A 12,241-nucleotide genomic window follows, 5' to 3' on the forward strand; every position below is an offset into this window, starting at 1 on the left:
CTGGTTCGAATCCCAGGCAGAGAGGAGATAGATTATGTTTACCTGCTGTCACGCCGCAGTCTGTGTTCACCTGGGAAGAAACTCGTCATGCAAACCACTGAAGCCGCAAATATATGCTACAGTCTCTCTTTGTGTTATCTCTAATATATATATACTGTTCTATACACTTTTTTTTTTTTTATCTCATTTAACTTGACTATTTTCCTTGATATCGTTTCTTGTATTCCCTTTACTGTTATATTTGATTTACCTATTGTTATTATTATTATTTTTATTATTATTACTATATTTTTTTGACGTCCGGGTCTCCTGCTCTATCAGGGGCAAGACGGTGCCTGCTACAGAAGGACTCTGGTTTTCCCACAAACATATTATAATAGCAACAAAAATAACATCTTCCACAACAGCGTGCTAAAAGTAGTGAAGATATCATGACTTAGATACAGTGTTCCTTGCATATGCGCCTCTCTTCCTTCACGGCTTTCCTGCCATTACGCACCCCCTCCTCCCTCCCTGTACCATTAATCATCCCGTGTTGGTATTTCATAGATAACGCTCCGCCGAATTTGCTAACTGTATAGATATAACCCTGCTTAAGACTCCCGCCACGTCGCCATGCTGACTCCCTCCCTCGTACGTGGCTCCCATCGCGTGATGCTCCGCGTCTTATGATCTACTTATCTATTTTTATAAAGTGTGATAATGTGTACACAGGTTTTCACGAGACACTGTTTTTTTCGAGTGATTCTTGGACCTGACCTAACCTAATCTAACCTATCCTAACCAAACTAAACTAAAGAAAACAAAAGAAAACCAAATCTAGCCTAACCTAACTTGACCGACTCGAACCCAAACCAACCTCACCTAGTCTCGCTCAATTTGACCTAACATAACCAAACCTAACCCAAACGAAACCTAATCTAACTTAATCTAACTTAACCAAACCAACCAAATTAAATCAAACACAATGAAACCTAACCTGAGAGAACTTAATGTACCCTAACCCTACCTAAGCCAAGCTAAGTCAAACTAAACCACACACACACACACACACACACACACACACACACACACACACACACACACACACACACACACACACACTGTTTATTAGCGTAAGGAATAGGCCCATACATAAATGATTAGGGCTGAACTATACGGTATGACATATGAGAGAGAGAGAGAGAGAGAGAGAGAGAGAGAGAGAGAGAGAGAGAGAGAGAGAGAGAGAGAGAGAGAGAGAGAGAGAGAGAGAGAGAGAGAGAGAGAATCAGTGTGCCTTCTGCAGCTGTGGAGAAGGAAAGGAGGATGCAGGGGAGATGATGAAGAAGAGGAGGAGGAGGAGGAGGAGGAGGAGGAGGAGGAGAGAAAGGAATATGATGAATAACTATTAGAATAAAAAAGAAACGAATAAAACTGAGACAAAACAATAATAAAGAGAAACAAACAAAACGAAGATAAACAAGAAATAAAACAGGAGGAAAATGACTAAAAAGAAACACTGAACATGGAAAATAATAAACAGCTAGTTGGAAAAATAATAAAAAGTATTATACACGTATGAAGGATTACACGTACACACACACGCGCACACACACAGACATACATACAGACAAAGACAAAGACACAGACACACACACACACACACACACACACACACACACACACACACACACACACACACACACACACACACACACACACACACACGGACCTAAATTTCTTGGTGTATTAAATTACCACTTAATTAAGAGGAAACATATATTCCATAACGAGAAGGGATAGACATTAGAGCCACCACCACCACCACCACAGGACGATAAGGTAAGACATTTCACTAAATTCACATCAACACATATTGACTTTTTTGGTGATGTTTTTATTCCATGGGCATGTTGTTCATATCAGTCTCTTATTCAGTGGAGTGTGTCTCTCTCTCTCTCTCTCTCTCTCTCTCTCTCTCTCCTCTCTCTCTCTCTCTCTCTCTCTCTCTCTCTCTCTCTCTCTCTCCTCTCTCTCTCTCCTCTCTCTCTCTCTCTCTCTCCCTCTCTCTCTCTCTCTCTCTCTCTCTCTCTCTCTCTCTCTCTCTCTCTCTCTCTCTCTCTCTCCCTTCCCTCCTTCCTTCTGATATTTCACTGATTGATTATTCAGTTTTTTTTCTTTAGTCTTCCTTCGAATGTTTGTCTTTCTGTTCTATTCTGGGTTTGTGTTTGGTCTTTAAGTTTTGGGTCTTTTTAGATTTGTTTCGTGTGATTAATTTTTTTTATTTTCGTTTCTTGTCTTCCCGCCCTCCTTCCTGCCTTCAGGGTCGTGGTGTATCACACTGTAATGTCCATTTAATATCACGACCTGCTCACGACCTGCCCTTCCTGCTACTTGAGTTTGTCAGTACCTATTCACGTAAGACCTACTCTGATAACCAGCTTCACCTACGAGGTCGTTCACTTCCATCTACTTAATGCTGCTTACACTTATGACCACTCACACTTATGACCTATTTGGATGGATTTCTGTCTACTTACTGCCTGTGCTTATATTTACTTCCATGTACGACCTATTCACTGCTCACACTTACGACCACCTTTATTTACGAAGGCTTAGACTCAGGAGGCTCTACACTTGTGACCGTTTTACAGTTACGAGCACCCACACACTTCCGACCACTTGTACTTACGACCACATTACACTTACGATTATTAACTACGACCACCTGCTATAATGATCACCAATATTTAAGACCACAACACTTACAACCACTTACCCATTTATACACACTGAGTTACTTGAAGTGGTAAAGAGCGATGTAAACTTGGTTAGTGTTAGTCTCTCTCTCTCTCTCTCTCTCTCTCTCTCTCTCTGGGATGCGGGCTCTCCTAGGGGTCTTATAAGAGGTATATGGCCTATGTAAGTTACTCGTGGGGGTACCTTCATGTTCCCTACACTACTACTACTACTACTACTACTACTACTACTCCTATTACTACTACTACTACTATTACTCCTACTACTACTACTACCACTACTACTACTACTACTACTACTACTACTACTACTACTACTACTACTACTACTACTACTGCTGCTGCTGCTGCTACTACATTTAACACCAAAACCAACTGCAACAACTACCATGTGTGAGTGATTATTTCAACACAAAGGCACCATTATCATTAAGGCTAATGGAGCACAACAAGGGGCCTGGGGAACATTCTCTTTTTGTATACTGAACACTATAATAAATAAAATTAATTTAATACGAATATTAGCTTGCTATAATAAAATAAACATTTCTAAAACAATAACAGCAACAACAACAACAATAAGTACTACTACTACTACTACTACTTCTACTACCACTACTACTACTACTACTACTACTACTACTATCACCATCACTTCCACAACTATGAGTACGACTAAAACTACCCTATATAAAATCCCTCATTCCAGATTCTCACACCACCACCACCACCACCACAACCACCACCACCGCCGCCATCAATTCCCACCTCTCTTTCACCTGTACAACCAAAACGCCGTCAAAGTCCAATTTTCTATTCAACTTAAGAGAAAACGGCCCTTTTTTCACTTCCCTCACGCCAGGTGGTAACTAAAAAAAAAAAACTATTTAACTTAGGACTCAGAGGAGAGAGAGAGAGAGAGAGAGAGAGAGAGAGAGAGAGAGAGAGAGAGAGAGAGAGAGAGAGAGAAGAGAGGAGAGAGAGAGAGAGAGAGAGAGAGAGAGAGAGAGAGACAGAGAGAGAGAGACAGAGAGAGAGAGGAGAGAGAGAGAGAGAGAGAGAGAGAGAGGAGAGAGGAGAGGAGAGAGAGAGGAGAGAGGAGAGAGAGAGAGAGAGAATAAAAAAGGACTTAATCACAGGAGAAAGCTGTGAAGTGTGTGTGCGTGTGTGTGTGTGTGTGTTATACAGTGGCAGCGGTGAATAGGGATGAAACAAACACACACACACACACACACACACACACACACACACACACACAGTCAGGGATCAATAAGGGACGTGAGGGCGGCGTGTTAATTTTCCAAAAGAACACCTGTAAAGAGCGACTCGGAAGCACAGGTCGATGAAAAAAGGAAGTCCTTGGGTCACGGTGCTGGTGTTGTAACTTGTAGTGAAAATTGATCTTCCCGCCACCAGGTGTTGATAAGAGAGATTGGTAGATAGACAGACATATATAGATAGGTAGATAGATAGATAGAAGGAAATACATTGATAAAAATAAGATAGAGCTGAATAGATATTGAAATAGATGGTTATAAGAATTGACAGATAGAGAGGTAGATAGAAAGACTGATAGATATAGATAGATAGTTAATGATAGATATAGATAGATAGTACAGAGATTAACAGAGACAGATACACACATAAATACGAAACAACGATAACAAAATAAACACACAAACAAACAACAGAGAAAAAAATACATATCTAACAAATCAAACTCATACTACTGTACATTTTAATAAACAGGAAGACGGAAAAAAGAAAAAAAAAACTGACAAATTAAGATGAGATGAAAAGCAAGACTAAAAGAAGAAGAGACCAGAGCAGAAGCACATTTCAGTCAGCACAGTAACTAAGTGACCACTCTCAGAAACACACAGTAGAAAAAGGAGGATAAAAAAAATAAATAAATAAAAAGAAAAACACGAAAATTCAGTAGAGGATGAAGGAGAAAACTCGTGGGCTTAGCGGTAACAACAGACACACAGACAGATAGATAAACAGGTAGACAGACAGACAAACAAACAAAAGACAGGAAGGCATGAAGGTAGACTACATTTGAGACTGGAAAATGAATATAAGTAGGTAAGTACTCTTATTCTTCCTCCTTTAATTCTTCACCACCTCTTTCTTCCTTTTCTCATCCTTACAGGGAGGGAGAGAAACATAGAAACAGAAATTGGAGAATCGAAGGAAAAGAAAAGGAATGAGAAAAAAAGGAAAATGAAAGGAAGAAACGATGAGAATGTAGACAAAGGAAGGGAGGAATAAAAGGAGAGAAGCAGAGAATTGAAGCCAGGCAGGAATGCGTGGCAGGAAAAAAAAATGGAAGAAGAGAAAAGAAAGGAGGAAAAAAAAATAAAAGTAATGGTAAGATAAAATAGACAAAAAGAATGAAGAGGGAGAGAAAACAAGAGTTGGAAAGCCACGAAGGAAGGATGTGTGATGAGCAAAGAAAAAGATAGAAAAGAAAAATAGAACACAATAAAAAATAAATAAGGAAAAGTAAGAGAAAATAAACAGAAGGAATGGAAAGAGAGAGAGTGAGAGAGAGAGAGAGAGAGAGAGAGAGAGAGAGAGAGAGAGAGAGAGAGAGAGAGAGAGAGAGAGAGAGAGAGAGAGAGAGAGAGAGAGAGAGATCCTGAGAACCTGGGAAAACGCGTGTGCCTCCTCAGACCACTGGAGGCAGTGGTGGCAATCTGGAAGGCCTAAGCCTCTCATAAGAGTAGCGGACGCCCCCACCACAGCGGCCGCACCCCCCACCACCGCCACCACCACCACAGCCTCAGGTAGCACCAACACCACCATTACCACCAATAACAATAGCAGCAGCAACAGTAACAAAAACACCATCAACAACAACAGTAACAGTAACGACAACAACAGCAACAACAGCAGTAATAGTAGTAGCAGCAGCAGCAACAACAGCAGGAGAAACAGCAGCAGTACTACCAGCAGCAACAGCAGTAGCAGCAGCAGCAGCAGCAGCAGCAGCAGCAGTAGTAACAACAACAACAGCAACAATAATAGCGATGGGAGCAACAACAACAACAACAAAAACAACAATGGAAGCAGGAAGAAGACCCAGCGACAGCGACGCGGCCAGCGGCGGGCACGAAGTCACCCCAACACACCTGACCGGCGACCTGTCCCTCCTCCTCGCATGACTCACACACAGGCATCTGCGTACCCAGTGAGGCACAGGGGAGAGCAAAGGGTCCGATGCGACTACTGCTTCCGCCCCGGCCACACAGCTGAGATGTGCTACAGCCGCGCTGCTGACGAACGCCAGGAACAAAGGCAGGAGAGTATGTTCATGAGGGTTCTGACGGAGGGTTTAGCGCGGCAACAACTTCCTCACCCCCAGCAGCCCTTTCAGGCCCCCCTCCAGCCTTCCTGGCAGCCACAGCCCGGTCACTAACCCAGCTGGAATCTCTCCTCGTGGCAGGGCAGACACTAATGCGTCTCGCCTCACCACCACACCTCATTCCCAAGCCAACGCGAGGAGGCAAGGGAACAGACGCCCCAGCTGTCACCTGACCGTGGTCTCCGCCAACCTGAGAGGACTCCGCACCAATGTAGGTGACCTTAGCCACAATTTCGTGTTGAGACATAGTGCTGACATTGTCGCAGTAACAGAAACGTGGCTGAGTGACGAGGTGGAGCCGACGTTCGGCAAAATATCAGGCTACTCCCTGTGGGTGAGGAAGGACCGAAAAAATAGAGCAGGCGGAGGTGTCGCTGCCTGTTTTAAGGACGGCCTCCAAACACAGGAACTTGAGGTAGCCGTGCCACACCTGATGGAGGCACTGTTCTTCAGGGTGGTACTTGCAGATAACAGCGGGCTTCTCCCTCTGTGTCATGTACCGCCCCCCGAGACAAGGACGAGCCCCGCTAGACTTCCTGACGGAGGAACTCGACACCCTGCTCCAGCGTCACAAGTGTTCCCATGTGATGATAGTGGGGGACCTGAACTTCCACATGGAGCAGGATGCCTTCAGTAATCTCCTGACTGTTCAGGCCCTAACCAACCATGTCACCTTCCCTACACACGAGCGGGGAGGGCTGCTGGATCCTATGGTGACAGACCTACCCGAAGCCAGCATCAGCTGCCAGCAGCTAGGACCAGTGGGCAGCTCAGACCACTTTGCTGTGCTGTCTCAGGTCGAGCTGCAAACGGCGAGGGAAGACGCTATCCCGCGTACCGTCTGGCTTTGGAACAGGGCGGACTGGCCATCCATGAAGCAAGACATGGAGAACACGGACTGGGAGTCCCTTCTAATGGGAGATGCTGAGACCAAGGCACGCACCCTCACCACCAGGCTCCTTGCCCTCCAACAGCAGCATGTGCCCAGCCAAGTATATCTCTCCAGGCCCGGTGATCCCGCCTGGTTTGGCTTTCGCTGCAGAGCATCTGCCGAGGCCAAGCATGCTGCCTGGGTGAGGTACAAGCGACACCCGTCACGCAGGAACAAGACGCTGCACCGGGAGGCGTGTAAGAGGATGACGTCTATCTGCAGATGGGCGAGGAATCAGCTAAGGGAGGACAGAAGGCGAAAGCTCAGTGGCCCAGGCGTTGGCAACAAGACCTGGTGGAATCTGGTGAAGGAGCAGCAAGGAGCATGTCACCGCGAGACTCTTCCTCCACTCACCAAACCTGACGGATCCACCGCCACGAGCAGTGCAGACAAGGCCACACTCCTCGCCGAGCTTTTCGCCAACAAGATGAAGATTGACGACTCGGCACGACCTGTACCACAGCTGGCCCCGGAAACTGACTGCACTGTCACCACTGTCCTGGTGACGGCAGAGCAGGTTGAGCGGCTACTTGGTGCGGTGGATGTGGGTAAAGCCACAGGCCCGGATGACGTCAGCCCACGGCTCCTCAAGCACTGCGCTAGAGAGCTGTCAGCTCCTCTCACCACCGTCTTCACATCTTGCCTGAGGGAGAAGAAGTGGCCCTCAGTATGGAAGGAAGCGCGTGTGGTACCGGTCCATAAAAAAACTCAAGGTCTGAGCCCAACAACTACAGACCCATCTCTCTGCTCTCAGTGATGGGCAAGTTGCTGGAGCAAATAGTGGCTGCTGCCATCTACCAACACCTGAGCGAGAACCACCTCCTCTCAGACAGGCAGTTTGGCTTCAGGCCTGGCAGATCCACCGCAGACCTCCTCCTCATCATCTCCAAGGGCTGGCAAGACGCCCTGGAAGAAGGCCTGGACACCCTTGTGGTGGCCCTGGACATTGCTGGGGCTTTTGACAGGGTCTGGCACGCGGGGGCTCATTGAAAAGCTTCGCGCCAAGGGTGTCCAAGGTGACCTGCTAATGCTGCTCGAAGATTACCTCCAGGGTAGGACCCTTCAGGTAGTAGTCAACGGGCAGTCATCAAGGCCTTCACCTGTCCGGGCCTCAGTTCCACAAGGCTCTGTCTTGGGCCCAGTCCTATGGAACATATACATCGACGACCTCCTCCGGCAGCTGTCATCTGTGGCAGCATACGCCGACGACTGCACACTCTCCCGCTCCTACTGCCGCCTCGACAGTCAGCGTGCCGTCACTGAGCTGAACAGGCAGCTCGGACTGGTGGAGCAGTGGGGAAAGATGTGGCAGGTAAACTTCGCTCCTGAGAAGACGCAGGCGATGGTCATCTCGCGGTCCCCAGGTGCCTCACACGCAGTCTCAGGACAGCTGCGTTTTAGAGGCAAGAGCCTGCCACTTCAGGATTATATCAAGATCCTGGGCGTGTCTGTGGACCGCGGCCTACGCTTCGATCACCACATCGGTGTCGTCGCCCGCCAGACCTCTCTCCGAGTCTCTGCCCTGCGCAGGATGGCGAACACCCTCGACCCACGGGGCATCCTCACGCTATACAGGGCACAGATACGCCCATGTATGGAGTACGGTGCCCTGTCCTGGATGTCGAGTGCCCCCACCCACATGCAGAGACTGGATGCTGTGCAGCGGCGAGCTCTGCGTCTGGTGGCCACCCATGAGGACCAACAGCACCAACCACCAGTAACGTCACTGGAGCATCGCCGGGACGTGTCGGCGCTAGTGGTGTGCCACAAAACTCAGGTGCAGAGGGTCCCTCACCTTGACTCCCTGAGGTTGCTGCCACACACAGTGCAGAGGTGCACCAGAGCTGCGGCCAGTAGCGACGAGCTAGTGAAGGTGCCTCGATCTCGCTCTAGCCAACACCAGCGTACCTACACAGCCAGGACTTCGCGGCTGTGGAACATGTTCACGGCGGCCACGCCCCAAGTGCAGGACATGTCCACGCACCAGGTGAAGCTGGCAGCCCACAGCTGGCGTAGCACGCACCTGTCCCCACTGGTGCTTTAAATTTTTATTATTTTATTGTATTATTGTATTAGCATTATCATCTTTATGTTAAATATGTATAGTGTTATTCCTGTAAATAATACTATCATAGGCTTCTTAAATAATTCCATACTCAACGTGGAATTTTAAGCCTTTCTGTAAATATTTGTTAAAAAAAAAAAGAGAGAGAGAGAGAGAGAGAGAGAGAGAGAGAGAGAGAGAGAGAGAGAGAGAGAGAGAGAGCAGAAGCTTGAACGGACAGATGGCGTGGGAAAAGAAAGTAAAGGAAAGGAATAAAATAAGTAACGAAAGAAGGAAACAAGAAAATTAGACTGATAAAGAAACGAAACCGAGAAAAAAGTCAGAAGGAAAAGGAAAAATAGGAGAACAGAAAAAACAAAACAAAAGAAAAGTAAGAGAAAGATAATGAAGGAAAAAATAAAGGCAGGCAGGCAGGCAGGCAGGCAGGCAGCGAGGACGGGTGAGTGGAAGGAGAAGGAAATTAAAGGAAAGAAAAGGTGTTGGGGGGGGAAAGAAAGGAGTCAATAAAACCCGTGCCAGAAACACGACCTAGTTTTATGTATTGAATCTCGCCTTCCAGAGAGGTGGCCGCCCCGCTACTGCTTCATCAAAACACTCCACAGACTGCTTCAATTCAACTGCTTCATTCACGGCTCTCCCAGCTCGCCCTCCCCTCCCCTTCCCTCTCCCCCGACTCGCTCCTCTCAAACCTTTCCTCTCCTCCTTCTCCTCCCTCCCACTACTCCTTACCTTCCAGTCCTTCGTCTCCTTTCCCTCCTCTTCCTCCCTTCCTCTCTAATCATTCCCCTACCTTCCCTACCCCGTCCTCCTCCTCCCCGACCTTTCTCCTCTCCCTTTTTCCCGTTCCCTCCGACCTTTTCTCTCCCTTCCCTTTCCTTCCCCCTCCTCTTCCACACCAGTCTTTCCCTCCTTCCTTCCCTAGTATTCAACTCCCCTCCTACCCATCCCTTCTCAGTGTCTCCTCCCGTTCCTTCCTCCTCTTCAGTTCCTCTTTCTCTTCCCTCCTTAACCCTAAACTCCCAGACTCTTCCTACCCTTCTCCTCCTCCTCCTCAGCGCTTCATCCTCCTTCGCCCCCCCCCCCCCCCTCCGTCCCAACGTCTCCTTCCCCTTCCTCCCCCCGGCGCGGCTTTTCATATCATATTTTTTTTTGTTCACCTAACAACATTTTTTCTCCCTTTTATTTTATTCATCCATTTATTTAGCCCCTTTCACTATCATTTTCGTTATTATTATTTTTTTTTTTTTTTTCTTTACTTCCATTATCTTTTTCGTCTCTCTTATTCTCATATCTACAATTATTTCTCTTCCATTATTATCTCTCTCGTGTTCTTCCTTTTTTTTTTTATCTCGCACCATTCTCTCTGTCTCTCTTGATTTTTTTTATTTAATTATCTCCTTCTTCTGTCATCTCCTTCATCTTCTCCCCTTTTCCTCCCTCTATATTTCAGTTTATCTCTTACCTTTCTTCCTCTCTTTCATTCTCATTCCTCCATTTAACTACATCTTTTATTTTTTTCTCTATTATACGTTTCTCTTTTATTTCCATCGTGTTCGCCTTTTCCTCTATCGTTACTAATCCTTCTGTTTTATTCTTTTTATCCTTTCATCATTTCGTCTCCCGCATCACCCTCTTCTTTATTTTTTTCTATTATTTACTTTTGTTACTCTTATTCCTCTTTTTCTTCTGCCTCGAATCTTTATCTTTGTCTTTTGTTTCACTTATCTCTCTCCACCATTTTCATGTTCCTCTTCCTTTACTTTCCATCAGCATCTCTCTTCTTTTCAAATCATTCATTTATTTGGTTAGTTTAGTTCGTTAGTTATTCATTTACTTATTTCTACTTATTTTTTACCCTCGTTTTCATTTTGTCTTCTATTCCTGAGTTCTATTTTCTCCCTACGTCTCCTTCCTCTATTCTGTTTTCGTCTCTTTACCTCTATCCTCCCCCTCCTCCTATTCTTCCACGAATCTCTCTCTCTCTCTCTCTCTCTCTCTCTCTCTCTCTCTCTCTCTCTCTCTCTCTCTCTCTCTCTCTCTCTCTCTCTCATCTTACCTCCCTTCCTACTCTCTCTCTCTCCTCCCCCTCTTCCTCCTTGCATTACCTCCTTCCCATCTTTACCAGTGTGTTATTTTCGTCCTTCCATGTTTGGTATGAAGTGCGTTTTCTTTATTACGTTCCTTATTTTCTTTGGTTACCCCTTACGTACCGCTGATTGTCGCTTCCGTTTTCTTTCCCTAAATGCAGATAGTTTTCTTTCCTCTTTTTAACATTTTTTTCCTAGCATTTATTTTCTTCCCTTCGTCCATTTTTTTTATTGTGCATTATTCGGAGTTTGCATCTGAGGCAGGCGTGTTTTCATGAAACAAGGAGAAGAGAAAGGAGGAAGGAAGGGAGCGAAGAGGAGGAGGAGAGGGGATATTAAGGAGTGGGGGGGAGGAGGAGGAGGAGGAGGAGGGAACACAATGAAAACAGAGCGAAGGAAAGAGATGAATGGATGGGTGAGAATAGAAAAGGGAAGGAGGAAACAAAAGTGAAAGGGAGGAGGAGGAGGAAGAGGACGAGGAGGAGGAGGAGGAGGAGGAGGAGGAATAGTAGCAGGAGAACGAGGAAGATAAAGAAAAAATAAGAACAGGGGAGGAAGAAATATCAAGAGGAGGATGAGTAATGAAAATGAGACGAGGGAAGACAGACGAGAGTGACAAGAAGCACAATCTTCAAAACCCTCCACGTGGAAGTATTGTTGCTTTTATTGCTTACGACTGAGTGGGGTAAGCGTGCGCGTGCACACACACACACACACACACACACACACACACACACACACACACACACACACACACACACAAACACACACACAGGTCAACGATTTTTAGCTCAAGTATAGCAGAATTCTACATTATTTTCTCTTTACTTTTAGTACTTTACGTATTAGTTAAAGAGAGAGAGAGAGAGAGAGAGAGAGAGAGAGAGAGAGAGAGAGAGAGAGAGAGAGAGAGAGAGAGAGAGAGAGAGAGAGAGAGAGCGCATGTACGTCTGAAAGACATATACACACACACACACACATACACATACACACACACACACACACACACACACACACACACACACACACACACACACACATACATAC

The sequence above is a fragment of the Scylla paramamosain genome, unplaced genomic scaffold (assembly GCF_035594125.1).
Source record: "Scylla paramamosain isolate STU-SP2022 unplaced genomic scaffold, ASM3559412v1 Contig49, whole genome shotgun sequence".
NCBI lineage: Eukaryota > Metazoa > Arthropoda > Malacostraca > Decapoda > Portunidae > Scylla > Scylla paramamosain.